Genomic DNA, 15,111 nt, shown 5'->3' with positions numbered 1-15,111 from the left:
TAGAGGTAAAATTTTGTTATTTGATATTTAAATTAATTATGACATCTGTGTTTGAGATTTGGCGGTGGTTTGAAAATGCATTCTATATTTGTACGAAAAGTACTAAATGGCATTTGGTTTGGCATTGGTTGAAAGGATAGGTATCAAATATCAAATTTGATATTTGGATAACTTTTGGTACCTGAGGTTGGGCTTTAATTGTGGTTTTGGGAACGCGTTCTTTAGTTGTTCGAAAAGTACTAAGTGGTACAGTGGTTAAGATACGGAAGTGGTATAACATTTGGTATAGGGTAAAGGAATAGGGTTGGAATCCTCAACATTTTATTTGTAGGTCTCTATTCGTATCTGGAATTTAGACACGGAGGTGGTTTTGGAAATATGTGCTATAATTGTACGAAAAGTACTAAATCTGGTATTGGGTATATAGCTGAAACCCTGAAATTGAAATTGAGGCTCTGTTGGTATCTGGAATTAAGACATGGAGGTGGTTTTGGAAATGTGTAGCATAATTGTAAGAAAAGAACTAAGTGGTATTTAATTAATGAAATGATGGACCTGGAATCCCGAAATTTGGTATTGAGGTCGCTATTAGTATCTGAGGTTGAGCTATGGAGATTGTTTTGTATTTTTACTGCACAAAATTGACATTGTGTGAAGGAATAGGGCTGAAATATAGAAATATAGATATCACTGTTGGTGTCTGTAGTTGAGGGAAAGTGCTGGTTTTACTATAATTGTGGCAGCGTACTAAAAATGGAAACGTTATACTATATATACAATACTAGACAATTCCCTTTCAGGGTGTCAAGTTCTCAGAAGGAACTCCTTGTATGGATTTTCAGACAATTCCATTAAAAAATGTGGCTAAAATCATGAAAATTCCGAATATCAGGAGGTAGAGTTAGATGAAGGATATTCGATATGGTGAACCTATATAGATACTTCACTTTTAGGAAGTTAAGTACTCAGAAGGAACATCATGTGTGGATTTTCAGACTATTTTATTGAAAAATGTGGCTAAAATTATCAAAATACAGAATATCGGGGGGCAGCATTGTATGGGAGCTATACGACATCGTGGACCTATATTAACAATTCTCTTGCAGGGAGTAAATTACTCACAGAGAATTCCTTATGTAGAATTTCAGACAATTCCATTGAAAAATGTGGCTAAAATCATCAAAATACCAAATATCAGGAGGTAAAGTTATATGGGGGCTATACGATAGACATTTCTCTTTCAGGGGGTATAGTAATCACGAAGAACTCCTTGTGTAGAATTTCAGAGAATTCCATTGAAAAATTTGGTTAAAATCATCGAATATCGGACGCACCGTAATATGAGGGCTACACAATATCGTGAACCGATATGGCCCATCTTCAAACTTGACCTGCTTGTGGACAAAAGGCAAATCGGTACAAAATTTCAGCTTCCTATCGTTATTCGTTATGACTCTAGCGTGATTACAACAGACGGCCGAACGGACAGGGTTTTACGCTGATCAAGAATGCAAAGTATATATATTCTTGATCAACGTAAAATTAATGGGTCCAATATGCATTAGTTATAAAGTCTATATCTGTTACTTCCTCACTTCTTCGTTAATTGTTGGAATGAAACTATTGCAAATATTTTTGTATTTACTTATTATATCGAAACTAAATCAATCTTTAAATAGGCGTTTAATTGCTTAAAATACAATTCAATTATTTTTGCAATTAAACACTTTCCACAAAAAATGTTTTTTGTGGCGAAATTTTTAATTAAAAAACGAACGTGATTTTCGTTCCTTCGTCTATTTCTTTTCCTCAACGAAACAAAAAGTGTCATTATCATAATTGATCGATAAGTTTAATGCCGAAAATAGATGTACATTTAATAGAGAAGTCGTTACCATTTATGGCGAACTAACTGCCGAAAATCCCCTCTTCATGACAACTGCACTCCCAGGAGATGAGATGATACTCCATCGTTGCACTGAGAGTTTCGGGTTTTGTTTTTTTCGTGGATCATTTTTAAATCGTTTCCAAATACTTAGCCTTTGCCTGCAACAGTTGCATAGCTGCTGCGGTGGTGGGGCACGTTTAATTGTTTAAAGAAAATGTTCATGTCTTTGGTACGCATCTTCTTTTGCAATTCGGCAATACCATTTGGATGGTGGGATTGTGCTCCAAACGACTTGTCTGCTTGAGTGTTTGACTTCATTCGTTTTGTTTCTGTCGTGTTTGTTTGTTGCTTCTTTTAGGATATGTTAATTTTATCATAGCGTTTGTAACATCTTAACTTGAACTGTGTAAAATAGAGTGTATATATATATTTTAAGGAGTAAAAAACTTAAAATGCCCTCTATGGTATGGTGTAGGGTATTCAAATGTGTCTAAAAATATAAAAATATCGGCCACCCTTATTATGCACTTGGACATATAATATAAATAAAAGTTTTGGTTCTTGAATGTATTAAAAATATAAGTGGTTGAATGGAATTTTTTTTTACCCTAAAATTGTGGTCCATTTCTCCCGTTTAATACTGTTTAATAACCACCCAAAGTGGTAGGCTCCTGCCCTGTCCTAAAATCAAACTCCATACAAAATTACGCTACGATCGATCTATAATTTTGACCTATAAAGCGGCTTGAAAGTCATAAAAAAATCAGTTGCTGGTTTATTTCATCCCCGTACTATTTTTTAATCATTTCCCATTACAATAGGCTTTTATTCTTACCTTAACTCCATGCAAAGTTTCGTGAACATCGGACTATAATTGTAGCCTATAGCGTGATAATAAATTAAAATGGACCGATTGACACACATGGCTAGATAGACTCAGCTCTGCGAGATAGGAATATCGATCGAATATCGAATATCTACGAATTTCAACCTTTTTGACTTGTAATCCCCCAACGCATAACTCTGTAAGGTATAAACAACATATTCAATTAATTATTTTAAAAATATTTAGGGTATAAAAAGCTGGAGTACAATATGAAGAGTTGCCATACTTGACTATCTATATTGTTCGACCATTGCACACAATACCCACACAATATCCTAATTCGGGCTTTACTGTTGTATGGGGAACTATAAATAATGGTAACTTCCTATACATGCCATTTTCAATACCAAACTTTCTACGAACTTAAAATATTTAGAAATGAAATTTTGTCCACATACTTCATTCCGTTCGGAAGCTAGAGTGATTTTGACAGGCATGGCTCCATCGTGGGGTCTAAAATTGATGTTTCGTGGAGTTCAATTTAATATACAGGGTGAGATGAAAAAACTGCAACCAACTTCAAACTGCTATCATTTCTAAGCCATTCGTGCGACAGCTGCTAAAATTATTCCAGTGACAGCTCTTAATATTGTTTACAAAAGCAAAATGCTTTTGAAAGAATTTTCCAGAAAAAAAGTTATTCGTGATGGAATTCAAGCGTGATCGTGTGATTTCTTTATATTTGGCTGGAAAACCACAAGTGGCTATCGTTAGAGCACTCCAGCATTTGAATTTGAATAAATCTTTTGTGTCGTACCATCGCTCAATACCGTGATACTTGTAGCGCAGTCCGACGTCAAGGAAGTGGACGGAAGAAAACAGCAACATCAGCGGAAATGGTTCGAAAAGTAAAGAAGCTATTTGATCGAAACGCTTCGCAGTGGCCGAACTTACACCGCAACAGAAAGACAATAGACTCAAATGAGCTAAAGAGTGACTTCTATTGGCCGAAAGTGGTGAACTGCAGAATTTGGTTTTCTCTAATGAGAAAGCAATCGTTGACCAGCAGTTTGTAAACAAACAAATTTATCGTGTTTACTTAGCAAAGAGGTCAGCTGAAAATGTGCACCTTCAGTTGGCCACCAGAACTCAAGCGCCGGCCATGGTGATGGTGTGGTCCGCCATAAAAGCCGATCGTCGCTCTCCGCTCGATTGATATGAGCATCAGAATAAATGCCGAATATTATCGCTAAAATATTCTGGAGGGTGTATTAAAGCCTTGGGCACACAAACATTTTGGCCGCAGACTTTGGACATTCCAACAGGACTCAGCACCTCGCACTCAGCACGCGCCACCCAAGGATGGTTAAAATAAGGTTCTTCGCTTCATTTCCAGCGCACAATGGCCACCAAAATCTACGGATACCAATCCGTTGGACTATTGTGTCTGGAGTATGTTGGAAAGCAAGGTAGGCACCAAAAAATACCAAAGTGTCGATCACCTCAAGCAAGCGCTTCGCCGGCAATGGGCCAAAATACCGAAGAGCAACATTCGGGTAGCGTTTGGTTTCATTGGCCATAATTCGTGCCAAAGGTTACCAATTCGAACAAATCTAAACTTATTCTAAAATTTGATGATATTTCCCAAATTTTTTCTTTCATTCAATAAAATTAAAAAAAAAAAAAAACAAGTAAAAAAAAATTAAGTTCGGCCGGGCCAAACTTTTAATACCCTCCACCTTAGGGTAAAACCAGTAAAGAAAGTCCTAAAGTCGGGCGGGGCCGATTTTATGATACCCTACACCACTTTGCTAATTTAGTTGAGCTCGACTTAATAATTAAAAGTTTTTTTATGGGAGAATTCAATCATACACGCTATGATTATAAATATAATTTAAAATTCAAAGGACTAAATATGCCGAAGCATTTGTATCTTTTAAATTCGGACTTATATTGTCCATTTGGTGCAAAATTAATTTGAAATCAGATAAAGATATATATGGGAACTATATCCAAATCTGAACCGATCTCGATAAAATTTGGCAAAGATATTTCTGAGCTGTGTTTGATATATTTCCCTGAATACCGTTGTTACGGAATGCATATTACGGCTGTAGGTAACAAATACAACAAATCGGATGAACAATATATATGGGAGCTATAGCTATATCTGAACCGATCATCACCAAATTTGGCATACTACCTTCTAGGCTAAATTCGGTCGTATGTGCTAAATTCCATCCCATTTGCACAAATATTAGACGTTTGGTGCACAATAAAAGGTAAATCGGACGAAGTTATATATGGGACCTATATCCAAATCTCAACCGATCTCGATAAAATTTAGCAAATGTATTTTCGAGCTGTATTTGATATATTTCCCCAAATATTGTTGTTGCAGAGTGCATGTTACGGCGGTGGTGGACAAAAATAACAAATCGGATGAACAATATATATGGGAGCTATAGCTATATCTGAACCGATTTCGATCAAATTTGGCATACATATTTTCAGGCCTAATTTGGTTGTATGTGCAAAATTCCATACAATTCGGGCTGATATTACACGTTTGGTGTACAAAAAAAAAGCAAATCGGACGAAGATATATATGGGAGCTATATCTAAATTTTGACCGATTATCTCCAATTTCAATAGGGTTCGTCCTTGGGCCAAACAAAAATTCTTTGCAAAATTTCATCTGGATCGGACAATAAATGCGACCTGTACTTTGTTTACAAAAATACATGGACAGACGGACAGACGGACGGACGGACAGACGGACGGACGGACATGCATAAATCGACTCAGTATGTGATTCTATGCAGATCATCAAAAGGAACTATGGGTCTATCTCGTTTCCTTCTGCCTGTTACAAACAAATGCACAAAGACATAATACCCTGACCACCTTGTGGTGTAGGGTAAAAAAAATAAAATACCCAATATCGGGAGGTACCGTTATATGGGGACTATACCAGATCGTGGACCTATATATCTAATTTTCAATACCAATCATCCTAGACACAATGCAAATAGCTCTGCTAAACGTCAAATAATGTGGGCTGTAACGTGATTTCAACAGTCAGACGGACAGACAGACAGACAGACAGACGGACAGACAGACAGACGGACATCGTTAAGTCGACTTAGAATTTTATGCTGATTATGAATATATATACTTTATGGGGTCTAAGACGAATATTTAAGGATGTTACAAACGGAATGAGAAAGTTAATATACCCTCCTTTCCAAGGTGGAGGGTATAAAAATGTAAAAATGGTGGCATTTGACTTTGTTGCAGTTTTTTTTCTTATCTCACCCTGTATGTGAAAGGTGTCGGTATGTCTGAACCGAACCGATTTAATAGAAAATTTGAAATACATATTTTAAAGCCTAATTTGTTCATATGTGCCAAATTCAGTACTATTTGCACTGATATTACACGTTTGGGCCACAATAAAAGGCAAAACGTACAAAAATATATATGGGAGCTAAATCTATATTTTGCCCGATTATATTCAGTTTCAATAGGCTTCGTCCTTAGGCCAAAGAAATGATTTGTGTAAAAATTCATTTAGATCTGTCAATAAATGCGACCTGAACTTTGTTTACAAAAATTCATGGACAGACAAACAGACTGACGGACATGCATAAATCGACTCAGAATGTAATTCTATGCAGTTCATTTAAAGGAACTATGGGTCTATCTCGGTTTCTATTGCCTGTTACAAATAAATGCACATAGACATAATACCCTGACCACCTTGTGGTGTAAGGTATAATTAAGCTGTCCTTATTGTAGAGCACATCAAAACTCCACACAAACCGAAATTTAATTCAATTTTTACCGGGTTTTGTCTGACGGTGATTTAAAAGTCACGCAATAATTATTGAAATTGCTCATTTTGTTTTGCCTTCCCAGCCGGCATTGTTGGCTCCCCTGTGTTTCGTCTATGGATTTCAATGCGTTTTAGTAACGTATTACATGATTTGCAATATACTCAGTTATGCGGCAGTACGCTATTGGTGCTGCTTTTTTTTCTCTGTTGGTGGTTTGTGGCACAATGTTGTTGCAATAATTTCTTCGTATTGAGAAAAAAACCAAATAAAAAATAAGTAAATCCCATACGACAGTGCATCAATGGATGTGGTTCAATTTGCCATTGCATTTTATTTTTTGTCTTCTCTCAATTGAGTGTGGGAAATTTTCAGGTCTGTATTTGTTGTGTGCAAAACGTTGTCTTTGTAATGAAAATTCGTAATTTTTTACGTAAAGTTTACAAATTATTTTGGGGATTTAACTGTCAGGGGGTAATTGTAGGAATACAATGTTTGAGACGTTTGACAAAGGACTAGATTGTTAACTTATACAAAGAGAGATCTAATGAAACACCTATAGAAAATTTGGATTAGATATTGAGATATTTTCGTGCGGAAAAGATGCTGGATTCTTGTTCTATAAAAATATGATATATTTTGAAATATTTTCTATTATTATACCCTCCACCATACTATGAAGGGTATATTAATTTTGTCATTCCGTTTGTAATTCCTCGAAATACTTATGTCAGACCAAACAAAGTATATATATTCTTGATCAGTGTAAAATTCTAAGACGATTTAGCCATTTCCGTCTGTCTGTCTGTTGTAATAACGCTATTTTTCGAACGAATTGAGATAGAAGGCTAAAATTTTGCACACATGTATATTTTGCCAGTAGGCAGGTTAAGTTCGTAAATTGTCTATGCAGGTCAACGTCTTCGTATAGCCCCCATATAACGGTACCTCCCAATATTTGGTATTTTGACGATAACGGCTACATTCGGTACTTCTAAGATTTTAAAGGATTTTATTGGTTTTGGGAAATTTGTTCCAAATGATGGAGGGTATTCAAAGTTCGGCCCGGCCGAGCTTACAGCTTTTTTACTTGTTATACCCTCCACCATACTATGGAGGGTATATTAACTTTGTCATTCCGTTTGAAACTCCTCGAAATACTCATGTCAGACCCAACAAAGTATATATATTCTTGATCAGCGTAAAATTCTAAGTCGATTTAGCGATGTCCGTCTGTCTGTCTGTCTGTGTGTCCGTCTGTCTGTTGTAATCACGCTATCTTTCGAATGAATTGAGATAGATGGCTAAAATTTTGCACACATGTTTATTTTTCCAGTAGGCAGGTTAAGTTCCTAAATATGCCATGTAGGTCCACGTTTTCATATAGCCCCATATAACGGCACCTCCCTATATTCGGTATTTTGATGATTTTAGCGACATTATTCACCGGAATTGTTTCAAATTTGGTATTTGAAGTTCGTTATGGGAACTACAGTCTGTGACAGAAAATTGTCTATGCTGGTCCAGGTCTTCGCACAGCTCCAATTTAACGGCACCTCCTTATATATGATATTTTGATGATTTTAGCTACGTTATTCACTGTTTATTTCAAGTTTCGAATTTGAATATGGTAATGGCTTATGACGAACAATGCATATGTATGTCCACGTCGTATAGACCCCAATATAACGGCTATATTCGGTATTTTTAAAATTTTAACAGAATTTTTTAAGGATTTTATTTTTTGAAAATTTCCAAATTCGTTGCAAATGGTGGAGGGTATTAAAAGTTTACTGCTTTTTAACTTGTTTTTGTTTTAGCCTCATATTTCATTTTCGTATTCAGATTTTCAATTTCATATATTTTTAAAGAATAAGGATACACTTCCCGATTTGCTTCGTGTACTGCAACAGGAAATACACCTTCTTTCAACAACCATAAAAATAGTACTATTCTCGCATCCTCTTTGCTTCCGCCTTTCTTTTGTACGCTCTCAACCCCACTCTTGTCATAATGATTTATGAAAATTTGTTAATTCTGTATTTGTTTAAAATTCTGCAATATAAATAAACGTTGATAGAAAGTGTGACAAATTATTTGTTTGTGATTTCTTAATGATAATCTTAAATCTTAGTTTATCTGGCAACAACAAAAACCGAAAAAAATCTTTCAGACTTTGGGCATGCATTTTTAATTGACTAATTTGTTTGATTAATGTTTTTGGCATCATTAGTTTGGAAACAAATTGTTTTTTAGAGTCAAATACAATTATAATAAAAATGACTACAAATTATAATTCTTTGGCAAATTTGACGCCCACGTGAAGATATTCAACGGTGTTAATTTTTCACGGTAGAACCTTCAGCTTATTATTATTATTTTTTTTTTTTTGCATTATAAAAAGCGTTTTTTTGATTATGGATCGAAGATCATCAGATAGTAAGTGAAACTCGTTAAATGTCATCGAAATACAAATTTGCAAATTTTATGCATTTTGCAAATTTCTATTTAAAATTATTTATTCTCCAATAGAAAATATAAAAATAGGGAAATCTCTAACCAGGAATATGTTAATATGTTAAAAAACACCAATATGGGTTTTGTGAGAGTGTGTGTAGCAGAAACGAGGGAGATCGGCAAAAAAAAATGATTCAAAAGATCAAACACGCTTCATAGAAATTATAGGGTTTTGAATTGTAATCAATGACAACAGTGATTAGACTCATCAAACTCAACATTTGGTGTTTGGTCAAAATGATGTTATCATATTTTTTTAAATATGAGCCTGAAAACATATAAATTATGCAAGAAATAAACAGCTTCGATTAAAGACATCAACGCTACAACGAACATAAAAATTAATATAAACTTAAATGTTGAATGCATATGCCATTATTGTAATGACAAATACATATCCACTGCATTACAAGTAAGCTAACAAATAATGTGTTATTATTTAGAATTTATCAAAACAAGAAAATTAAAAAAAAGCCAAGCTCGGCAGGGCCGAACTTTGAATACCTTCCACCACAAAAGCAAAATTTTCAAAAAAAAAAAAAAAATAAAAAATAGAAAAATTCCTCTTAAATGGAATCCCTTATGTTGGGGATATACGAAGACGTTAACCTGCATATATAGGATTTTTTGTCATAGGCTGAACTACCTATTATGAACTTTAAATATGAAATTTGACACAATTGCAGTGAATAATATCGCTAAAATCATCAAAATACCGAATATCGGGAGGTACTCTTATATGGGGGCTATACGACGAAGTGGACCTTGAAAAAAAAAAATATTCTGAGTTTGTCCTTATTAATTTCCTTATTCCTGTCATAGGTTGTAGTATCCATTACGAAATTCAAATACAAAATTTGAAACAATTCCGGTGAATAATGTGGCTAAAATCATCAAAATACCGAATATTGGGTTATATGAAAACGTGAACCGACATGGCCCATTTACGAACTTAACCTGCCTACTGTCAAATACATATTTATGCAAAATTTTAGCCTTCTATTTCAATTCATTCGATTTCAACAGACAGACAGATGGACATCGCTGAATCGACTTAAAATTTTACACAGATCATGAATATTTCGAGGAGGTACAAACGGAATGACGAAGTTAATATACCCTCCATACTTGGTGTCTGTGGTTAAGATGTGGAGGTGGTTTTGGAAGTGTGTTCTATATTTGTACGAAAACTACTAAACGACACAACATTTTAGTATTGAGTGAAACAATATGGCTGAAATCTCGAAATATTTTATTAAGGTGTGTTCTGGTGTCTGTGGTTAAGATATGCAGGTGGTTTAGGAAGTGCGTGATGATACTATATTTGGTATTGGGGTAAATTATACTAAATTCGGTATTGGGTAAAGAATAAGGCTGAAATCCCGAAATTCGCTATTTAGGTCTCTGTTGGTGTCTGCGGTTGAGATACGAGGGTGGTTTTGGAAGTGCGGCCTATATATGTGGAAATCTACTAAATGATACTAAATTTGGTATTGGGGAAGGAATAATCCTGAAATCCCGACATTTGTTATTAACGTCTCTGTTGGTGTCTGTGTACAAAAACTACTAAATGGTACTTAGTTTGGTATTGGGTGAAGGAATAAGGCTGCAATACCGAAATCTGTTATTTAGGTCTCTGCTTGTGTCTGTGGTTAAGATGTGGCTGGTATTGGCAATGCGTCCCATACTTGTACAAAAACAACTAAATGATACCAAATATTGTATTGGATGAAGGAATAAGTTTGGAACCACGAAATTTAATAGTAATATGTGTCTGCGGTTGAGATATTAAGGTGGTTTTGGAAGTGCGTAATGATACTAAATTTGGTATTGGGGTAAATGCTACTAAATCTAGTATTGGCGGAAATCCCGAAATCTGTTATTTAGGTCTCTGTTGGGGTGTGTGGTTAAGATATGGAGGTGGTTTGGGAAATGCGACCTATATTGGTGGAAAACTTCTAGACGATACTAAGTTGGGTATTGGGTGAAGGAATAAGGCTGAAATACCGAAATCTGTTATTTAGGTCTCTGTTGGTGTCTGTGGTTAAGATCTGAAGGTGGTTTTGGAAGTGCGTCCTATATTTGTACGAAAACTACTAAACGATACAAAATTTGGTATTGGGTGAAGAAATCAGGCTGAACTTTAATACACTCCACCATTTTGAAGGATCTTTGACATTTTCAAATTAAATCCGTCGAAAAATATCGCTTAAATAAAAACCGTTATATGGGGATCTATGCGACGACGTGGACCTACGTAGACAATTCTCTTTCAGGGTGTGAAGTACTCAGAAGGAATTTCTTGTGATTTTGAGATAATCCCATTGATAAGTGTTGCTAAAATCATCAAAATACAGAATATCTAGCGGTACCGTTATATGGGGGTTATACGATATCGTGAACCGATAAAGCACATCTTCGAACTTGGCCTGCCTGCGGACAAAATACTGATCTGTGCAAAACTTTAGTTTCCTATCTTAAATCGTTTTGACTCTAGCGTGATTAGAATAGACGGACGAAGAGGATGCTAACTATACTATGACAGGTATTGAGTGTGTCCTACAGCTTTACAGCGGTTTAAATTTCAAATCGGATGCATGCTATATCTTACTCTTAGTCGATTTCCACAAAATTTCACCGAGATTTTTTATACCCTCCACCTTGGATAGGAGGGTGTATTGTCATTCCGTTTGTAACACCCCCAAATATTCGTCGTAGACCCATAAAGTATATATATTCATAATCAACATAAAATTCTAAGTCGATTTAACGTTATCCGTCTGTCTGTCCGTCTGTCTGTTGAAATCACGATACAGCCCACATTATTTGACATCGAGCGTCAAAATTTAACAGAATAATATGTATTATGTCTAGAATGGTTGGTATTGAAAATGAAGTATATCCAGCCACGTTTAAGTATAGTCCCCATATAACTGTACCTTCCGATATGCGGTATTTTGATGGTTTTTGTCACATTTTTCACGGATTTATCTAAAAATTGGAATTTGTTGGATTTGTTTGACGGTCATAATGGGTTCTAGCTCCGGTATCGAAACATTGTATGCAGAGGTCCACATTTTGGTATAGCCCCCCATATAACGGTTTTCCCCGATATTCGGCATTTTGACGATTTTAGGCACATTTTCAATGGAATTGTCTGAAATTCCACACAATGAGTTCTTTGTGGGTACTGGACTCCCGAAATAACGGTACCTCCGATATTGGGTATATTGATAATTTTAGTTGCATTTTTGAGTGACATTATCTGAAATTCTACACAAGAAGTTCTCTGTGATAACTTTACCTCCTGAAAGGGAATTTTCTATATAGGTCCACAGTATCGTATAGTCCCCATACAATGGTACCCCTCGATATTTTGATGATTTTAGAAACATTTTTCAATTGAATAGTCTGAAAATCCACACAAGGAGTTCTCTCTGAGTTCTCTACCGCCTGGAAGAGAATTGTCTTGATAGATTTGAAGTTCGTAATGGGTAATACAACCTATGACGGAAAATTGTCTATGCAGGTCCACGTCTTAGTTTAGCCCCCATACAAACAGTACCTCCCTTTATTCGGTATTTTGATGACATTAGAGTCATTATTCACCGGAATTGTTTAAAATTTCGTATTTGAAGCCCGGAATCGGCCATTGACCGAATATTACCATTGACAGAATATTACTTATCCAGCTTCGTATAGCCCCCATACAAAGGTTTTTATTTAAGTGGTATTTTTCGATGGATTTTTTTTGTTGAAATATTTCAAGTTGCTTCCGAATTGTAGAGGGTCGAAAAAGTTCGGCCCGGTCGAACTTAGCTGCTTTTTTTCTTGTTATAGAAATAAATTATCGTTGAAATATATATTCAAGCCAGTTCCTAAACAAAACCGTGTTTACGAATCCTATATACAAATATTAATATTTCATTCGGTCCCATTTCAAATGACATATTCTGGTTGACTAACTATGAAACAAGGACCGGATTTGATCGTAAAAGAAATATTTACTTTAAAATCTACGTTTTTTTTTTTCTTTTTTTTTTTTTTTTTTTTGTAATCCCACATTTTTTATATCCTCAATTAAATACCGCAAATTATACAAGAAACGGAAGGTAAGAATATAAAGTGTAAAATACTGAAACAGGTGTCGTGTGCAGTGCATTAGTCATTGCTTTAACCAACCGAATTTGCAATTATTTTAACCACAGCAGCGCACTTTTGTGCTTCTATGGTTTATTTGTCAGCTGAGATTATTAGCACAACTTCGCTGGCTGGCCGGTTGGTTGGTTGGCGGTGTCACATTTTTTCGTGGCTGTCTAATGGCCAGTGTGATGTGAAATATTTGGTTGGTACTTGAATTTGCGTCATTTGTTTCTGTTGCTGTTTCCATTTCGTTTCATTTGTTTCGTTTCGTTCGTTTGGCCAATGAACTTGTTTTGCTCGATGTGCTTGGTTCGCGTGTATTATGGCAGGTTGGGCCATATATCTGTCGCAGTATCTGTATCAGTATCTACACATACATATATATTTAGTATTTGGTTTTTTGGATTTATTCAGCAACAACAACAACAGCTCTCAATTCCACTTCCAATGCAAATATTTTGCAGATTATTTTTATCCCCAAAAAACACCTACATAAGTCGTTAATTAAATATATTAAGCGTTAACAAATTTATCAAAATGTCAGCAATTTTTTTGTGGATTTTTCTGGTATTCAGCTCCAAACAAAAAAAAAGAGTTCGCCACAAACACTAAAACGAAACACGATCAAAATTTGATTATATTTTGATTAATCGTCCTTTAAATGATATGCTCGTTAATTAGATGCACACCACATATGTCATTAATCGTTATTAAGCTCGTTAAAATGCGGCAATATCAAAACAACTAACTCTTTTTTTTTTTTTGGCCAACACAATAGAGTAGCATCTGCCCCAGGGTATTTGTTTTTCGGATTTATAAATGAAACTGAAATTTATAATAGACGATTTCATAACACAAACATTGACTAATGCAAAGCTGTATTTAAATAAATTATAAACAAGGTCAACTATTTTATTTTTGTCACAGACAATTTTCATTTCCTCATAGGTTATTTTTGGGGTTTCAAGTCCAAAGTCAAAACGCAGTTTTTGGAGGTTAAATTGAATGTTTATCAGGATTTGAGTAAACCCAGCAAAAATTTGAGCCGATTTTTCAATCTACAGGTTAAAAAATATAAGCCAGTTTTGCCTACAGATGTATACCCTCAGTCAATATTCGATTATTTAAATATATTTTGACTTCTTTTTTCATTATTAATATTGTGGGCCCGTTATGGAGTAGTTTCCGAAGGAATGGGAAATATTGTCCATATCGTATAGGACCTGAATACAGAGTGAGAAAAAAAATCTTCAGAGTCAAACGCCATACCTTTTACATTCTTTTAAAAGTTATTGAATGAAAGCAAAAAATGTCGGAAATAGCATCAAATTTTTGAACAAGTTTAGATTTGGTCTTCAAACGGCCAATGAAAGCGTCACACGCTGCCCGAATGTTGCTCTGCGGTAATTTGGCCCATTCCCGGCGAAGCGCTTGCTTGAGGTGATCGACACTTTGGTATTTTTTAGTGGCAACCTTGCTTTCCAAAATACTCCAGATACAATAGTCCACAAATTGCTATCCGAAGTTTTTTTTTGGCCAATGTGGGCTGGAAATGAAGCGAAGAACCTTCATTTTATAACCAGAATATTTTCGCGATAATGTTCGGCATTTATTCTGATACCACGGTCGATTAATACGAGCGGAGAGCGATCATCGGCTGTTATGGCGGCCCACACCATCACCATGGCCGGCGCTTGAGTTCTAGTGGCCAACCGAAGTTGCACATTTTCAGTTGACCTCTTTGGCAAGTAAACACGATCAGTTTGTTTGTTTACAAACTGCTGGACAACGACCCCGAGATCATGACTTTACCCCGAGCTGAAGTTGGTTGCAGTTTTTTCATCGCACCCTGAAAATATGATTTAAATATTGCGGCGTGCCAGGTTTAGACTATATCGATA

The sequence above is a fragment of the Musca domestica genome, unplaced genomic scaffold (genome assembly GCF_030504385.1).
Source record: "Musca domestica strain aabys unplaced genomic scaffold, Musca_domestica.polishedcontigs.V.1.1 39, whole genome shotgun sequence".
In the NCBI taxonomy this organism is placed as follows: domain Eukaryota; kingdom Metazoa; phylum Arthropoda; class Insecta; order Diptera; family Muscidae; genus Musca; species Musca domestica.
Note: the sequence above shows the minus strand (reverse complement) of the source record.